This window comes from Canis lupus, chromosome 5 (genome assembly GCF_048164855.1).
Source record: "Canis lupus baileyi chromosome 5, mCanLup2.hap1, whole genome shotgun sequence".
Lineage (NCBI taxonomy): Eukaryota > Metazoa > Chordata > Mammalia > Carnivora > Canidae > Canis > Canis lupus.
Window position 1 is genome coordinate 20225848 of NC_132842.1, and position 18722 is coordinate 20244569.

The 18722-nt window shown below is 39.3% G+C and overlaps 1 protein-coding gene and 1 long non-coding RNA gene across 2 annotated transcripts in view; one reads left to right on the forward strand and one right to left on the reverse strand.

The window, feature by feature from the left end:
• LOC140633317 (uncharacterized) overlaps positions 1–18722 on the reverse strand; it is a 115303-nt gene that overhangs the window by 5945 nt on the left and 90636 nt on the right. The gene's annotated exons all lie outside the window — the stretch shown is intronic.
• The window catches only part of TRDMT1 (tRNA aspartic acid methyltransferase 1), a 74579-nt gene continuing 58019 nt past the window's right edge, over positions 2163–18722 (forward strand). Inside the window, exons 1-3 of the mRNA XM_072825667.1 lie at positions 2163–2449; positions 9969–10055; positions 15636–15761. The gene's annotated coding sequence lies outside the window, so the exon portion shown is untranslated. The remainder of the gene's footprint in view (positions 2450–9968; positions 10056–15635; positions 15762–18722) is intronic.

Sequence of the window (18722 nt, forward strand, 5' to 3'; positions counted from 1 at the left end):
TCAGGATTTATTCCCCACCAAACTTTGACCTTATGTATGCTGCTGACAAAGATCATTATGATCTGTAGAGGTTAGAAATGAAAATGAAAAGACAAAATATCAGAAAAACAATAAACACATAAATCAAAATAACCCAAATGCAAGTGGGAGCAAATATGAGATGGCATAATGATAATACAAGGCAAAAGATTAAGAAAATTCATTAAAATTATGAGAAGTGACTAAGAAAGACTATTTTGAGTTAACTGTAGCAGAATAAGGGGATTGGCAGCCCTCTCCATAATTCTACTGCAGTGATTTCTAAAATACCGAGAAAGATTTTATATTTCTAATTAGCTAAGCACTAGAAATATGCCCTCTAATGTGAATCATATGGTTATATGGAGTCACTACAAAAATATTATGGAACTTGAGCTTAATATAAATTAAATATGTTTTCATAAATTATAAAAAATTGTTCTGATACACGACTGTAATGTATTCATCTGTCATCTCCAGAACTTTAGGAGTTTAGACACGTGTGAGCAGAATGCAGTGCAGAGAGATTTGCATGTCAAGATCAGGGTTTTTGTTTTGCTGACTCTGGGTTGGTTTTCACAGTCCACGATTTGTGAGCTCTAAACAATGATAATGGTAACCAGGCATACCATGATATCATTACTAAAATTGGAGTCTGGCCCCCACAGGAAAGCTAATGGTAATCATAATGAGACCTTGCATATATTGAGTGCCTACTGTATGCCCAGTGTTCACGTATTTGCCATGTGTTAACTTACTTAATCCTCACAACACCCCTATTATGCATATGAAGGAACTGAGACACAGATAAGTTAAGTAACTTACTCAAGCTCACGTAGCCAGGGTGTGGCCGATCTGGGATTTGAACCCAGAACTTCCAGCTCCACGTCCCACACTCTAAACTTCACTGTACAGTGGTACCTTACATGTTGTGGTATACTTGTACCACTGTTGGTGACATCCCCAAGTCTCCTTGGCATTCTTATCATGGTATCTGTCTATCTCTTTGAATTGTTTCCCCCGCCCTGTTCTGATGCAGCAATAGGACCCATTTTGATTCAGAGAATTTGGTGCCCTTGATGAATCATCAAGATGCTGGTGGACATTTTTAGGGTTTTTCTGTAGAGATCTCATTTCTTAATTCTGACTCAATCCACCAAGATGATTTGGTAGTGATAGTGTATAACTCCTGCATAAAATGACATGAATGAAAATCCTCAACCACGTTTGCTAGTGGAAAAGAAATGAACCAAATTTTTGGAACACAGAGCCTCTGTAAAGAACATCTTCTCCTCGTTCTCTATTAGTTTGAGTTTTAGGGAGATTTATTAACGTTTAGGGTACTAACCATTCCCCGGGCCAAAAATTATGGGAGAGTTTTGTGATATGAGAGATTCCGTGAGTTATATGACAGCCAAGATTCTCAAGGCCAAACTAAACAGTGTTACTAAGGATACATATAAGCTTACTACCCAGTTAAAAAATCTCTTGGGCAGTAATAATCTCACTGCTTTTGCATATCAGATTCTTCCAAGTAATGCTCATCAGCACCAGCTCTGTTTTAACATAGAGCATCCTTCACACATGTACGAGGGCAAGAGTAACAAATATCACAGTCCCGTTGTAGATCCAAGGGGAAAAGAATGCTCAGAAGTGTTAAAAAGCCCAATGAAATCCTAACTTAGTAGTGGCCCAATTACTTAGTAGATTGGATTATTCTGAAGAGAACCAGTGATCCTCTTCAGTCAATGTATTTTGAGTCCTAATGTGTGCCAGGCTCTCAGTTGTGCACTAAGGACAAAGAAATGAAGAAGCACCTTCCTTGCACTCAGAGGGGCAAGCTAATCTACTTTTCTCCTTTGCTAAGTCTTTTTTTTGTCTCTAAGTCTTGTGTCTTCATGACGCCACATCAAGATCTAGTTTAGTAGCTTTCATAATGTACTCCCCACCCCACCGCAAAGTCACAGTGCCTTGGTGACTTTTACTCTGATATTCATGGAAATGTGAAGTCTACTGTTTTGCTCTCCCTGATAAAATATAGCATAATAACTAGTTGCTGGGTTACTGCATAAAACACAGGCCCCAAAATGCAGCCGGGAAGAGCAGTTAGCAATTAAGTAAAGGAAATGACTAGTGGGTTTGAAACTGAACACACGGCCCATGTACTTCTTAGCATAGGAAGGCATCTGGGTTACTTAGGCAACTTTTATCACTAAGGAAGTAGTTTTGGTGACTCATGCTCATACAGAACGACTTCTTTCAAAATCTGTGTATTTAGTGACCTTACCATTGTGCTTCTGTTTTCCTTTTTCTTTGGACTGGACAGAAAAAGCTACATTTGGATGGCACGAGTTTATCACTTAGTAGCATATTATTCACTGGCTGGCCCATGTTTTGAAATTTAATGGACTCATGGTGATCAGAGTAAAAGGTCAGTAGTTCTTGCACTATATTGCTATATTAAATGTAGAACTAAGCATATTTTCTAAGCAAAAATGTTATATCTTATATTAACATTTCTTGTCAGTTACTTATTATTATTTGATGTGACACTGCTATTGAAAATACTGGTCACACTAAAGTATTTTACACTGTAACCTAAAATGCTTTAGTTTTCCCCAAGGAGAAGAAAAATGGGATTAAAATCTCCATGGAGAGCTGACTGGAGATGATAATAACAGAAATAAAGAAACCCGAAGGAAATTCTTTTGCCAGCTTCTCTCTTCAGATTATCCATCTACCTGCTGGATGTTGGAACAGTATCAATAATTGATATTTTGCTGTGTTAAACAATAGTAGAGAAGTTGTAGAAGAAGGGAGTTAATACAAAGAGTTGTAGGCCAATAATAATGTGTTTGGAGAATTATGGAGGAATTTACTATTGAAAAGGAAACCTGGGAGCCAAGCCCATGTGATTGGGCTTTCGAGGTTGGTTACGGAGGCTCTGGGTTTGCCTAGTAACCTTTGAGATGCCAACTTTTAGTGTGGTCAGCATAGGGCTCACCTGGATCATCTTTATATCTTTTGTTCTAACTCCAGAAAGTCTGTAAGTCTTAAAATTTAACTGTTTTCATTTTGCTTTTAATTTGTCCCTCTTCTGGTTTTAATTTTGTGGCTGGAAAAGCTTGAAAAAGACAATGAGTCATGACAACGATTTTTTTTTTCCCCTCCAGATAGAAGCCTTCAGTGTGAGGCCAGGGCGTGGAGCACCATTTGTGCGATCCATGAGCCTTAGCAGGCTGAGCCCTTTTCTGTGGGCTCCCTTTAAGGGGCTATGGGAGACGTGCTAGCCCAGTGGTTCTCAAAGTGTGGTACCCAGACCAGCAACATTAACATCACCTGGTGTTTGTTGGAAACGCTCTCAGTTCCTACCCCAGATTGACTGAGTCAGAACTCTGGAGCAGAGGCCCAAGAATCTGGTTTTTAATAAGACTTCCAGATGATTCTGAGGAGTGCTGAAGTCTGAGAACCCCTATGCTAGTGAATTATTAGTATCCGTGGCCATGAAGAGTATGAAAAATATAGTGTTTGGAGAGTGGGGACATTTATGAGTCTGTTTATGAGGAAATGAAAAACAGATAGAAAAGAATGTTTTAGCTTTAGAATTCAAAAAATAAAAGGCCTGTAATTTAATTAGGCGGACTGATTCCCTGCAAGAACTTTTGCTTTCTCAGAGAAGGGCAATCCGGATGACTAGGGTCCTGTGAACATTGGCATGGTTCTGAAAGTCTCAAATAATCTCACTTGAGGAAAGGCATGCCTTTCTGTATTAGAACATACATTCAACTCAAGTTTGGAAAATCCTATAAGATTCTAGTGGTTCATTGGCTTCACCAACTCATTTGGACCTTGGGGCCCCCATTTCTGCATCTGAAAACCATATTCGTTGTTACTTGCCACACATGATCTCATCAGAATGAAGTCAGAGATTCAGGATATATGAGGATTTGTGAAGTGATTTGATGACCGAAAAATGTGAAGCCTAAGGATGAAGAATGATTAATACAGATATTGACAGTAAAGAGGGATTTAGGAGGTGATACAAAAATGGGTTGATATTTCAACTTTCCTTTGACATATACTCCCTTTAGTCCTGGCCGTGTCATCTATTAGTTTGCTTTTTTAAAAAGATTTTATTTGTTCATGAGACACACACACACACACACATAGAGGCAGAGACACAGGCAGAGGGAGAAGCAGGTTCCCCACGGCGAGGCTGATGCAGGATTCAGGATCCTAGGACCCTGGGATCATGACCTGAGCCGAAGGCAGATGCTCAACCACTGAATCCCCCAGGCACCCCATCTATTAGTTTTTTATGTGAAGTCAATCACGGTTTTTCAAAGCTTTTCATCTTAGTTTCCTCAACAAAAATGCAGCATTAATGATACCTACTCAGGATTGCTATGAGAATAAAATTAGATTAAAATATGAAAATGCAGGGCAGCCCCCGTGGCCCAGCGGTTTAGTGCCACCTTCAGCCCAAGGCGTGATCCTGGAGACCCAGGATCGAGTCCCACGTTGGGCTCCCTGCATGGAGCCTGCTTCTCCCTCGCCTGTGTCTCTGCCTCTCTTTATCTGTTATGAATAAATAAATAAATAAAATCTTTAAAAAAATATGAAAATGCAGCTTATCAAAGTCAAAGATTACACATTTCGGATATTGTTGTTAGGATTGTTGTTATTTTATGTCTTTGTTGAGGAAGCTTCGTGATTGTTGACATAATGACATCCAGGACTTCAGAATAAGTGTGTATGTCAGCAGATTTTATGATTACAAAAAATAGCTATGTTTACTTTTCTACTAATTCTCATCTGGTGGAATGTTTTCATTTTGTCATAAAATGAGGGAGATGCACATATGTTTTATTAAAGAAAGCAAGCCTGATGTTTTTTGTCCTTTGAACTGAGAGGCTACATTTCACTCATTCTTTTGGGGAAAGATGACAGATTCTGGAGTCAGGCTGCCCTGGGTAATTCCCAAATTATGAATAAGCCTCAGTTTCCTTATATATAAAAACGAGGTATTAAGAATATAGAGGTATATGAAGACGAAGTGAGAAATGTATATAAAATAGATAGTAGTGGGGCACCAGGGTAAGCACTCAAAAATAATATGGTTTGCTAGTGTTGTTATCATTACTTTTTAAAAAGATTTTATTTATTTATTCATGAGAGACACACACAGAGAGAGAAGCAGAGACAGAGGCAGAGGGAGAAGCGGGCTCCATGAAGGGATCCTGATATGGGACTCGATCCCGGGACCCTGGGATCATGCCCTGAGCTGAAGGCAGACGCTCAACCACTGAGCCACCCAAGCACCCCTGTTGTTACCATTATTAAAGCATAGCATGAAGAAGGGCAATGTTTCTGAAAAGTCAAGGGCAATATAGAGAAAATAAAACGACAAGGGGGCAGCTTATGAAATGGCCTGATAATTTTGCAAATTAAAATTCAGCAGGTCCCATGACTTTCCTGGTCACTCTCATTAAATCAAACAAACAATTCTCTGATTGTTTTTAATAGAGAGAATTAATTGTAGTGATTTATAATCTGCATGTCTACCTAGTCAAAGTTTCAATCTTGCTTTAAAGGTACACGTCTTCCCTCTCTAGGCTTGAGTGTGCTGGATGCAAGGAAATGGGTGTGCTAGATCTCTCTTTACTAAGTGTTTCTCCTCCCCCTTTCCCACCTTGCTAACAGGTCTCTTGCTGCTTCAGGGTTAGAGCTCATTGAGAAGAGATGAGAAAGATAAAAACTTCTTTCTTGACAAGTACTGTTGTGATCTAGAGCTTACATTTCTCCATTTGGCATATGCTTAAAACTGGCCCCTTTTTCTAAGCAGGTGCATCTTTGGAGACTTATCACCATTGGGATGTCTCTCTCAAAGAGCCCTTAGCATGCAGAAATGCAGTTGTATTTGGTCTTCCACAGCCCCTAGAAGTCATTCAGAAGTATACTCTTTGCTTCTTTTTGCTAGAAGTATACTCTATACTTCATTCCAGGGGCTCATCCTCCCACAGAATCTAAAACAGTGAGCTGGCTCCCCGTGGGGAGCCTGCTTCTCTCTCTTACTATATCTCTGCCTCTCTCGAATAAATAAATAGAATCCTTAAAAAATAATACAATCATTATTCTGCACATGATAGCCAGATACAAAAGGTTATATATTGTGTGATTCCATTCATATGAATATTCAAAATAAGCCAGCCCATAAAATCAGAAAGTAGATTTGTGGTTGCCAGGGTTTGGGGGCAGGTGGGAGTGAGGAGTGAATGGGTATAAGATTTCCTTAAAAAAAAAAAAAAAAAAAAGATTTCCTTTAGAACTCATGAAAAAAAAAAAAAGAACTCATGAAAATGTTTTGTTAAGAAGGTAGAGGTGACGTTTTCACAATACTGCAGATTTACTTAATGCCAGTGAGTGGTACTCTTTTTCAAAAAATATTTTATTTATTTACTTATGAGGGACACACAGGGAGAGAGAGAGGCAGAGACATGGGCAGAGGGAGACGGAGGCTCCCTGCGGTGAAGGTGATGTGGGACTCGATTCCGGGACTGGGATCATGGCCTGAGCCGAAGGCAGACGCTCAACTGCTGAGCCACCCAGACGTCCCTGTTATGTGAATTTCAATTCAATAAAAACAATTCTTAATAAAACAAGAAGAAATCAGAGAGGGAGACAAACCACAAGAGACTCGTAATCATAGGAAACAAACTGAGGGTTGCTGGAGGGAAGTGGGTGGAGGAATGTGGTACCTCGGTGATGGGCATTAAGGGGCGCACATGATGTAATGAGCACTGGGTGTCATATGAGACGTATGAATCACCGATGTCTACTTCGGAAACCAATAATACATTAAATGTCAATTAGTTGAGTTTACATAAAATTTAGAAATAAAGATAATGCTTCTTAGACCACGGTAAAAAAAAATAAATAAATAAAAATAAAACAGTGAGCTGGGGCACCTGGGTGGCTCAGTCAGTGAAGCATCTGCCTTGGGCTCAGGTCATGATCCCGGGGTCCTGGGATCAGCCCCCTGTAGTGCTCCCTGCTCAGTGGGGATCCTGCTTCTCCCTCTCCCTCTGCCTGCCACTGCTCCCCCTGCTTGTGTCCTCTCTCTCTGTCACATAAATGAATAAGATATTTAAAAAATAAAAAGTAAAACAGCAAGCTCTCCCTTGTATGGCTCAGATCTGGTCCGAGGGAAATACGTTATCTTCTGGGACTCAGAAGATAGAGGATGGGTTACAGTTTTAAACTCCCAGGATGGTCCTTTGAAGCTGTTTGCGTTGGGCCTGAGAAGAGTAGCAAACAGCTCCATAGACCTGGGGGAAAGGTCAATCCACATAGCACACTGGCAACTTTCACCAAAAAACTTTCCTCTTCTGGGTGCCTGAGTGGCTCAGTTGGTTAAGCGTCCATCGCTTGGTTTCAATTCAGGTCATGATCTCAAGGTCATGAGATGGAGCCCCGCGTTGGGCTCCCCACTCAGTGGGGAGCCTGCTTCCTCTCTCCCTCTACCCCTCCTCATCTAGTGCTCTTGAAAGTGATTGTGCTTTCTCTCTATATAAAATAAAACAAATCTTTAAAAAAAGAGAAACTTTCCTCGTCTGTAATCTCCAACTCTTTTATGCCTTCAACATGGGTAGATAGATGGTTGTTGGAGTTATATAACTCTTTCTGGAAGTTTGCCTTTGAAAACTTTGTATTATATTTGCATTCACTTTGGAATGTGATTTCTACAGTTTGCTACTTTACTTGAAACTTATTCCTATCAAAGGTAAAAGGGGGAAGGATCACTTTGGGAATGCCCTGACCTCTCAGACCATCATCCCAAAGTTGCTGGCACTGCCAGGGAAAAACATGGTTTGTCCATGCTGGAGGGTCAACGTTTGACCCTCATGAATGGCCAAATCCCAAAGTAATCCCAAAGTAAAGCTTTCAATGTGAGCGATTTTTTAAAAATCTTTTTTTTAAAAGATTTATTTATTTATTTATTCATGAGAATACACAGAGAGGAGAGAGAGAGAGAGAGAGAGAGAGAGAGAGAGAGAGGCAGAGACACAGGCAAAGGGAGAAGCAGGCTCCATGTAGAGAGCCTGATGTGGGACTTGATCCCAGGCCTCCAGGATCACACCCTGAGCTGAAGGCGGCGCTAAACCGCTGAGCCACCCGGGGTGCCCAGATTTTTTTTTTTTTAAGATGTTCATATTTAGTCTTTTCCTCATTGGCCGCCTTTTTTTTTTTTTTTTAAAGTGACTGACTTACATTATTCCTAGCTTACATTGTCAATCTTGGGGCTGACTTAATGTTATTGTTTGGGAGCTAAAATGTGTTCATTATTTATTTCTTTATTTATTTTTAAAGATTTTAAAAATTTATTCCCATGAAATACAGAGAGAGAGGCATAGACACAGGCAGAGGGAGAAGCAGGCTCCCTGAAGTTGTGTGGAACATCTAACCTGCTCCTTTTAGGTATCCCTAAAATGTGTTTAAAAATGATGTTCAGAGGCACATGGGTGGTTCAGTCAGTTAAGCATCTGCCTTTGGCTCAGGTCATGATCCCGGGGTTCTGGGATTGAGCCCTGCATCAGGCTCCCTGCTCATGAGGGAGCCTGCTTCTCCCTCCTCTTATGCCCCTTCCCCTGCTCATGCTCTTGAGCTCTCTTTCAAATAAATAAATAAAATTAAATTAAAACTTGATACATGCTTACTATTAATCTGTTAATTCATGTATTTAACACGTTTTTATATATAAGGGACTAGGAACTGTACTTGACATATAGTAAGCAGTATGAAATGAAAGTGGTAGCTGTTATCACCACCATCATCATCATCATTTTGTTTATCATTTTATTTATTTTGTGATTATGTAAGTCCTCCCCTGCTTGTGCTCTCTCTCAAATAAATTAATAAAATCTTTAAAAAATTTTTTTTAAATAGTGTGCAAATTTAGAAAAATGTTAACTTTTATCAGTTGTAATGTGATCCTAAACTCCCACTTATATTTAAGTAAACTCATCTTGAGATAAACAAAATGTTATATATTATGTTTAAATATTATTTTTTATTTCAGACATAATGTTTTCTAGTGTGAAAGCTCATAAATGGATGCATCTGTACAAAGTAGATGCAGCTCTGAACTCAGACCCAAAATGTCTGTGACTGCCTCGTGGTAGTTCTGGAAGTAGCTGTCTAAGTACACTAAGAATATGGACTTGGACTTGGAATGCCAAGTCCAAGCCTCCCTTTTTGGTGTTTTTGTAGATACTAGGTACTATTGTGGATATTTTATGGTCCTTTGAAAAATTGCTGTGAATATGAAAATTGGACATGTAGGTATATTTGTCTAATAACTCTTAATATCAATTTGGTTATTTTTTTCAAATATGCTTGATTGGCATGAGAGGGAAACCTTGAGATAATGACTAAATGCCCATCTATGCATCTATCCACCCAAAGGACTTCTAAAATATTAGAGTTTTGTACTAAAATTTCCCATGGTTAAAAATAAATCGTCATCATAATAAAACATGCACTAATCTGAATTAAAGAATAAAGCAAGGCCTATATGTTGGTTCCTAGTTGTGAAAAACAAGAGGAATATTTTATTTTATTTATTTATTTTAAGGTTTTATTTATTTATTCATGAGAGAGAGAGAGGCAGAGGGAGAAGCAGGCTCCGTGCAGGGAGCCTGATGTGGGACTCGATCCAGGGTCTCCAGGATCAGGCCCTGGGCTGAAGGCAGCGCTAAACTGCTAAGCCACCCGGGCTGCCCAATATTTTATTTTTTAATATTGAACTACTTTTTATTTGATGACTTTTTAAGTATATGAGAACAACATTGGGAAGACCAGGTGCCTTATATTGTAGTGTCCTTTTCTTTCCTGTCTTTTGATTTTGTCTTCTCTGTTCTCCTTGTCTCTTTCTTTCCTTTTCTTTCCAGATATCTGGGGATGTGCTCAGAGGAGATGATGACACTTGGGAAGAATATCTGGACCTGTCAACTTTGAGCCAGTTTGAGGATATGGAGGCAAGTGTCAAAAAGGAAAGAAAGGAAAGGCGCTTCTAAATTTTGTACAACACCGTAATTTAAACAGGATCGAGTGTGGCAACACACTGCATGGTGTATCAAAGTGGATGGATGCAAGGATGGTAATGTGGAAGGAGGTCTGGAGAGGAGGGAAATGTACAATGAGCAGTACTGTAGACATAGCAAAGTGTGTGTGTATATGTGTTTTAGCAAGGTTTAAAGATTTGGAAGCATTGAGGGGCACATGGTTGGCTCAGTCAGAAGAGCTTGCAACTCTTGATCTTGGGTTGCTTACTTAAGAACTTACTTTAAAAAAAAACAAACATAAATTCATAGCATCAGGATGAACTTGCAACTTTTAAAAAGCTCCTCTCTAAACCTGAAAGAGTCTAGACTGCCCCTGGTATCACACTCCCTAATGCTAGAAGTTGTGTGGAACATCTGACCTGCTCCTCTAGTGCTGGGGTTCTGATCGCTGCCATTCTTTCAGTAAAAGAAGCTGAGAGAGTGGCTGGTACCAAATCTGGGGCAGATATCAAAACGAGCTTAGAACAGGAAGGAATAGCTAAGAAATGTGTGCCAAAGAAGGGGAATTCTGGAGGTTCCTAGTAAGTGTGAAAATGTATTACAAAGTTCCAGTATTTGCGAGTGTGGTGCCCGCAGGAATAGCAGCTGTATCCCAAGAAGGGCTAGCCCCCATGGGGATGATACTAACTTAGAATATAATGTGTGAAAGAGGAAGTATTACAAACCACTGTGGACGGGGAAACTTGGTATTTTGGGGAAATTTTGCGTCTAAAACCTCACCTTGCATACTGTATCAAAATAGATTTTTTAAATAATTTTTTTTATTTATTTATGATAGTCACAGAAAGAGAGAGAGAGAGGGAGAGGCAGAGACAAAGGCAGAGGGAGAAGCAGGCTCCATGCACCGGGAGCCCGATGTGGGACTCGATCCCGGGTGTCCAGGATCGCGCCCTGGGCCAAAGGCAGGTGCCAAACCGCTGCGCCACCCAGGGATCCCCAAAATAGATTTTTTAAATGAAATTTAAAGGAAAATAAGAACATACAGGTGAATTTAACTCATTTTTTTTCTAAGTATAGGACTTCCTGGCCTTAAAAAGACATTGGATAAATCACAAAAGAAAACTATGTATACTTGACTGCAGAAAATAAATACGTTTGCGTCATAAAATATTATAAACTAAATCCAGTGGAAACTGATGAACTGGGAAGTGTTTTTACAACACACATGGTTGACAGCTTTATGGCAACAAAAATAAAATTGTGGTCATACAGTCAGCAGCTCAAAGTATCCCAGTAGCAAAAGGACAAATATGACAAATAACTGACAAAAGAAAAAATTACAGATGTCCTACAAACTTGTGATAATTCATCCTTGTGTTAGTAAAAAAAGGAAAATAAAAATAGCACACTAATTTTGGGGGCCATAAGATTGGTAAAGGTTTAAAATGACAGCACTTGCTCATGAAGATATAGCAGGTGAGTGTTCTCAGCCACTGCTGATGGGCTCGTAATTGTTTTGGAAATGCATCAAAAACTTAGGTAATAATTATGTCTTTTACCTAGTATAACCCCCCTTTCTAGGCTCCAGCTAATGAGAACATCAGAGCATTTGAATATTTATGTGTAATAATTTCATTGCACTGTTCACGTAGGAAAAAACTAGATCTTCTTAAGTAGAAGATACTGAGACACTAGGAAAAGAAATTATGGTTGTTTAGGTACTACAGAAACAAGGCAGAAAAGATATGCAGCAAACAGTTAAAAGTGGCTGATTTTTAGGTATAAGGTGGAATCAAGGCTTTTTTAGAAGATGTATCTTTTTTTTTTTTACTTTTGTAATTTGCTTTACCCCTCTGAATTCGAATGCTTTATTTATTTATTTATTTATTTATTTATTTATTTATTTATTTATTTAAAATGTTTATTTATTTATTTATGACAGACATAGAGAGAGAGAGAGAGGCAGAGACACAGGAGGAGGGAGAAGCAGGCTCCATGCTGGGAGCCCCACCTGGGACTCAATCCCCGGACTCCAGAATCGTGCCCTGGGCCAAAGGCAGGCGCCAAACCACTGAGCCACCCAGGGATTCCCCTAGAATGCATTATTTAAAACATTCAGAAAAAAAATAAAAAATAAAGATGTCATGGAAAAAGATGATATATCCCTCTGACAGAAATACTGAACTGGTTGTGATAAAATGTTAGATGAGAACACAGATGCAATAAGAGTATGATTTTGGTAAAATAGAATTGGTGCAAAGTCTGTAGAGACAAATACTAAAATTTAGCCATAGTTATCTCTTATAGTTTCTAAAATTTTCTTTTAAAATACATTTTCTTGTTTTCCAGATTATGTGTGATGGGCGTAAATATCTTATTAGTAGTGAAAGAGAAAGAATGGTCCTCTTACAGTTGGATTGGGCTTTCCGTACTCTGGGCATTTCTGATGTTATGTTTATTAGGTCTCTTTCACTTTTGGTAATAATCAAAAAAGTAGTTTTCCAAATATTTTTTCTCACTCCAAATAACAATGTCTCACTTCTGTAGGGAACAAGTAATATGATGGAACCGCAATCTGAAGGTTTTGCGTTTTCAAACCGTGAATTGACAAGGAGATGTAAATACTGCCCTTGGTTGCATTCTTTTCCCACCCTATTCTTGGAGTGAGCCCTACAGTAAAAGGAATAAAAAAAGATAGGCAATGCAGATTCTTGACATTCTTTCCTAACCAGAATGATTTTTAACTCCTAATGTGATTTTTCCCCTTCAAAATATATACCAGCTCTCTTCTTCCATTTATTCTTTGATATCTTCCAGATTTTTTTAATTGGTGCTATCTCCTGATTTCTCTTCTCTTAAAAGAGTGCTTCTGTGACTTGTAAATAAACTTGTTCACCTGGGGAGTAATGTTTATGTGACAATCAGCCAATCACAGAATTTTCTCCTTTTGATTCTTCGTAAAAAAAAATGACAAAACAAAAATAAACCCTGAATATTAAAAGAGAAAAACTGATAGGGCCTAATGGATTTATGAGCATTTTAAACATTCGTAAAGTTCTTTGAATTTTTTTTTTAGTTCTTTGAAATTTACAGGCCTACGTTATCATTTATGATTGATACTATTACTAGAACATACTTTATTAAAACATACTTTGCCACTCACTGAAATATAGTCTATTTTGGTCATTCTGTATTCTCTGAATGACCAAACATAGAACAAATCCCTTTGAGATTTGTACTATATTTTAACTTTAGAGTGATTACCTTAGATGGAAATGAAAGACTCCGTCTCAATCTTCAGGAGTTAGTAACTCTGTAATAGCTGGGTTCGTGCCTTTGGGGCATTCCCAGTGCAAACAGAAAGTTTAGGGGGTAAGTGGTACTTGTGTTGTATAATATTTACTGAAGTGACTTTGAAAGATTTAAACAATTTTAAATAAACACAAAGTTGTGTTGTTTTATTTTGCAGTGAATAGACCTAATAATAATGCTATTGCATTTCGGTTATTTTTATCACCATTGGATCCTATGAGAATGATCCTAAGTGATATTGTTGGTATCTAGACTAGTACCTGACGAGCAAGGGTAGGGTGAGAAATCCTTTTATTTGATTTTTCTCTGAATTTTAGTTTGTCAGTACTGACAACTAGAACAATTAAAAAAAAAAAAAAGGCAGTGAAGAAGAATGAAGGGTTTTATGGAGCATGTGTGTTATGTGTGTGTGTGAACACACGTTTCCCTCTTCCTGGCCTTCCTGGATCTGGTTAGGGAGATTTGGTTACCTCAGATAGTTCTGAATGTTTGGTGAATTAGCAGAGAAAAGGAGCAAAATAATCACAGCTCTTTATCATTTTTATCTCCTCTATTCCCATCCTGGGTCTTGTTTTCCCACCTGAAATATGAAGGCTGGTATAGAAAACAATAAGGAAAGACATCTTGTTAGAGAATATGCAAATTAGTCTCTTGGTAATATACCCTTTTTGAAAGCATACCAGGAAAATAATTCTCTGTTATGTAATTGGATGTAAAAGGATGGATTCTATCTTCTGTTATGAGTTATTCAGATAGGGGAGGAAACCAGTATTTATTGTTCTAGGCACATCACTGAGTTTCTGTCTGTCTCTTTTTCTCTTTATATATATGTGTCAATTAATTATTGATTAAATACAGTTACGTTACTAGCAAATATTACCCTTGTTTCATAGATGAAGAAAGTATTAGATTCATTGGACTCATTTATTCTCAGGACTTTTATGTTCCTTGAATTGCGTTAAGGTGTCTTTGTAGGAGTTACTGGGCTGAGACTCTGTTATAAGTTTTAATAATGAGTCTTGGAGGCTGTCTCTCTTTTGTGAAGCAGAGTTAACCTCTTTGTCTAACGTTTACAAAATGCGTTGCTGTAGCAGCTCAGGTGACCTTCCTAGAGCTCAAAAATTGCCTTCATTCCTCAGGCCAACCTGTTCTGAGGAAGCAATGTATTCTAGAAACCAGGGCTGCTTTAGTTTGGACTCTCGGTTTTCCATCTGGGTGCAGAGGACAGCTGAGCCTACTAAGCATCTTCTCTTCCAAATTATGGTCTAGCCGGCCCTGGAAAGACCTTTGGAGGACACCCGAATAAAAATCTCCTGTTTTCATCTAGCTGGGGGCTTGGGCAAGTTACCTCTCTCATCTTTTTGAATCTCCGTGTCTTCACCTGTCAAACTAAGATTGGTGAAATCAGTATCACCTGGGGTCACTTCAAGGCAGCTACCGCGGTGAGTGAGGGCAGGGGAGATGATCTGGTGTGCTTCTGGGCCCCCTACTATCCATGCTTCAGCAACAGAGCATCTGTGTGTGTGTGCGCGCCTCCACTCTACCTCACCCTCACCCCTGAGTCTAGATGAGATTTTGTTTGAAGAAAAGGTTCTGTATCTAAAAATAGTTGGAAAAACACTGAGAAACAGTCCTTAAGATTTCTTCCAGCTCTAAATTTCCATGGGTGTAGGAGAGCAGTTTTAAAGACAGGCAACGCCACTCTCTCTAACTAAAATCTAATCTGCAAAAATTTACTGCGCAGCACTTTTTAAAGTAGAAATTTCAGAAATAATTATCTGAAAGAAAAATCAGTGTCAAAATCTGTGACTGAGTACTTCAGGATGGCAAGCTATAAGGTAAACTGCATGGTTTCTATGCTTTACAGCAGAAAAATCTATAGTTTCCTTAGGGCATTTGGGCGGCTCAATGGTTGGGCATCTGCCTTTGGCTCAGCTTGTGATCCAGGGTCCTGGAATGAAGTCCCGTGTCAGGCTCCCTGCATGGAGCCTGCTTCTCCCTCTGCCTGTGTCTCTGCCTCTCTATCTCTATGTCTCTCATGAATAAATAAATAAAATCTTAAAAAAAAATTCCTCATGATTCTAGTTCTTTTTCTTAAAGCATTTATTCTTTTTCTTCTTCTGAGGTAAGTGTAGGATAATATTTACAATCGGAAGTTACTAGAATATACTTCACAAAAGTATTATTCCTTCAAGACCTTGTGAAGTTCATCATTTTCCATCTGTTCTTTTTCTCTTGGAGGTTTGTCTTGTCATTAATAGAACATCCCTGCTGTTTCCTGCGTCTTTTCTTTTGTGACAGTCTGTGAACAAGGTGACCGGACACCAGAGGAAGATTTGAAATGTTTGGCTACAATTTTGCTTTTCTGTGAGTTCCTTTTACTGTCTTTAGGGCATTTATTTAAAATCAGTGTTCCGAGTATGATAATTTCTATGTTAATTAAGCTAATTTAAACTTAAATCAGCTGATATGGCTGGTGGTTTCCCATTGGATAATGTAGCTCTGGGGAATCAATAGAATTGGTAAAATATTCTTATGTTCAGGGACCAGAAGGCATTAAGTTATTTTTTTTTTTAAGATTTCATTTATTTATTCATGAGAGAGAGAGAGAGAGAGAGGCAGAGACACAGGTAGAAGGAGAAGCAGGCTCCATGCAGGGAGCCTGATGTGGGCCTCGATCCTAGGACTCCAGGATCAGGCCCTGGGCCAAAGGCGGCGCTAACAGCTGAGCCACCCAGGGATTCCCAAGCTGGTTGTTCTTTATTATTGGCACTTTAATGGTTTAGGTTACAGATTCTTACATATAAAACCACTTTATTTCTTCATTTTTTATTTTTAAAGATTTTATTTTTATTTATTTATTCATGAGAGACACAGAGGGAGGGGTAGAGACATAGGCAGAGGGAGAAGCAGGCTCCCTGCAGGGAATGTGATTCAGGACTCGATCCCAGAGCCCCAGGATCACGCCCTGAGCCGAAGGGAGATGCTCAACCACTGAGCCACCCAGGCGCCCCATAAAACCATTTTAAATTAAACATTTCTTCAGTGTATGGCACAGAGAAGAGTCAATGAGTGATGGGATGGTTTTAATAGGTTTCACCTTACTCCACCCCTTGTCTCAGCAACTCAGGCATCCGGTGCGTTCTGGGTGAGGTCATTAACAAGTTTTCCCTAAGATTGCCACACCTGTAGATTCCACTTTCGCGCTACCATGGTCTTTGTGGGAGTCCTGGGGTGGAGGGTGCTGTGTTTCTATGTGTGCTACTGTCTATTCTCTTACTGCTAATGCTCCTGGGCTCAGTACCCCCGAGTCAAGCCTATGGCTTGCAGATATGCCACCTCATACATACTACTCCCAACCCAGGCCACTCCTGGACTCCTATCACAAACTCTTCTCGGGCCCTTAGAAGTCTGTGGCTGTAAGTACCACTCTGTAGCATGCTGACCTGAGCTTGTCTAGGGCCCGGCGTTTAGTGATGGCTCCTGACACCAGCATCTCCAAGGAGCATGAGAAATTCCAGGGGTCAGAATAATGCTGCTGGACACACTTGAAGGGACTGAGAATGCATCACTTAGGAATGTCATTAGATGGATACTGTTTATTAAAGATTCCTTTATATTGTGCCAGGTATCAGACTAAGTGCTTTAAATTCTCACTCAATCCTCATAGCAACCACATGTCCCATTTTTACACATTTTAGATGTGTGCTCAGGCTCAGAGAGGGTAAGTGACTTTCCCAAAGTCACATAGCTGGAAAGCAGCCAATATATAGTTCCCATTCACACTCTTTGGCTCTCAGGCTTGCAGTTTTAATTACAGTGAAATTCATTATTCAAGAGGGACAGTTCCTCAAAATCAATGCAGAGGGCAAATCTAAAAGGAGCTGGATTTTAGGGCACTGTAGAGAAGGATTCTCTACTAATTCAAGCTCTTCATCACAAACACCTCACTCTGGGAAGCATGCTGTGCCCAGGAGCATATCATAACTGAGGCCTGATGCTGTGCCTGATGTGGTTAAAAGGCCTTCTTGAGTTAAGTGGGAGCTCACAAGTGATAGATGAACTCTCAGGGCCTTTCTGATTCAAATTTCTTCTGAATATAATTTCCTCTCTTGAGGACGTTTATTGCCAATTTATTCCCATATGACTACTTTTTTATTTTCCGTGCGATTCATAAAGACCTTTCTTTTTCTGTGTGAAACCAGAATGTAATTTATTCGCTACTCAAATTTGCATAAACAGGGTATTCTCTTCCTTCAGCAAGCGTATGTAAGAATCCACATCACGTTTCACTGGGGAATAAAGAATGGCCTGGATCATGGAAACTCAAAGATGATTGCCAAAAGTATTTTAAACATTTGGCAGACTTTGTTTAGTTCTGTAAGATATTAATGATCAGTGACATGACAGGCAGGAGAGGAAGAATAAAATATCATCAGATTTCAAGTTATATAAGGAGCTGTGAAATCATTGAGCTATGCTATTATTACTTAGTATACCCTTAGAGTTATATTGTGTTCCTTAATTATTTCTGATATGCTTCATATGTGCCAGGTACTAACTGGCATTTTGTGCTTCTTTACAAGTACATTTTCTGTGTTTTGAGGGAAAATACATGGAATATCCTAAAAGTGTATTTGCAAAAACTGCATTATCTGTGATTGGAATATAAGCTCTACTGGACATGGCATTGAAGATAACTCTTTGGAAAACTGTAGGATTAGAAAGCTGTATGAACATTTGGGATTCACTTTGGCAAAGAGTAATCAATATGTATCTTCATGTTCTCTGTATGTGCCCATCCTACCTTCCACCTCAACTACTCCTGATTATGGCACCTCCAAATCATGCAATTTGTGCCAGGGTTTGGAAGCAGATGTATACCTCATCCAGGGGCAGGGCCTTATGTCTATAGATGCTCCCATGGAGATGGTCATACATTATGATTATGGAGAAAATTTCATTCTTGAAGTGATTCTCACATGTGATAAGCCTTACAAAAGAACTACTATGCAAAGAGATAATGTGGTATATAAGGTAAAAGGCTGGGAAGAGCTGAAAGGATTTCGTGACAGGAACAGGTGGATCTGTATTTCAGAAGACTGGCAGGGCATGGATCAGGGAATCAAACAAGTCGGGGTCTCTAGCGTGGGAGTCTAGTAGGAAGGTTCCACTGGGTCAGTCTGGGAGAAGGCGAGGATTTCTGGGCAACGTAAAGAATGTGAGCGAGGTATGTAAACAGGGAAACCTAGACACGAAAGATGTTTGGGGAGTGCTGATCAAATGCAGCTTGCAGCAGAGCTGAAGAAAGGAGGAAACAGTTCACGA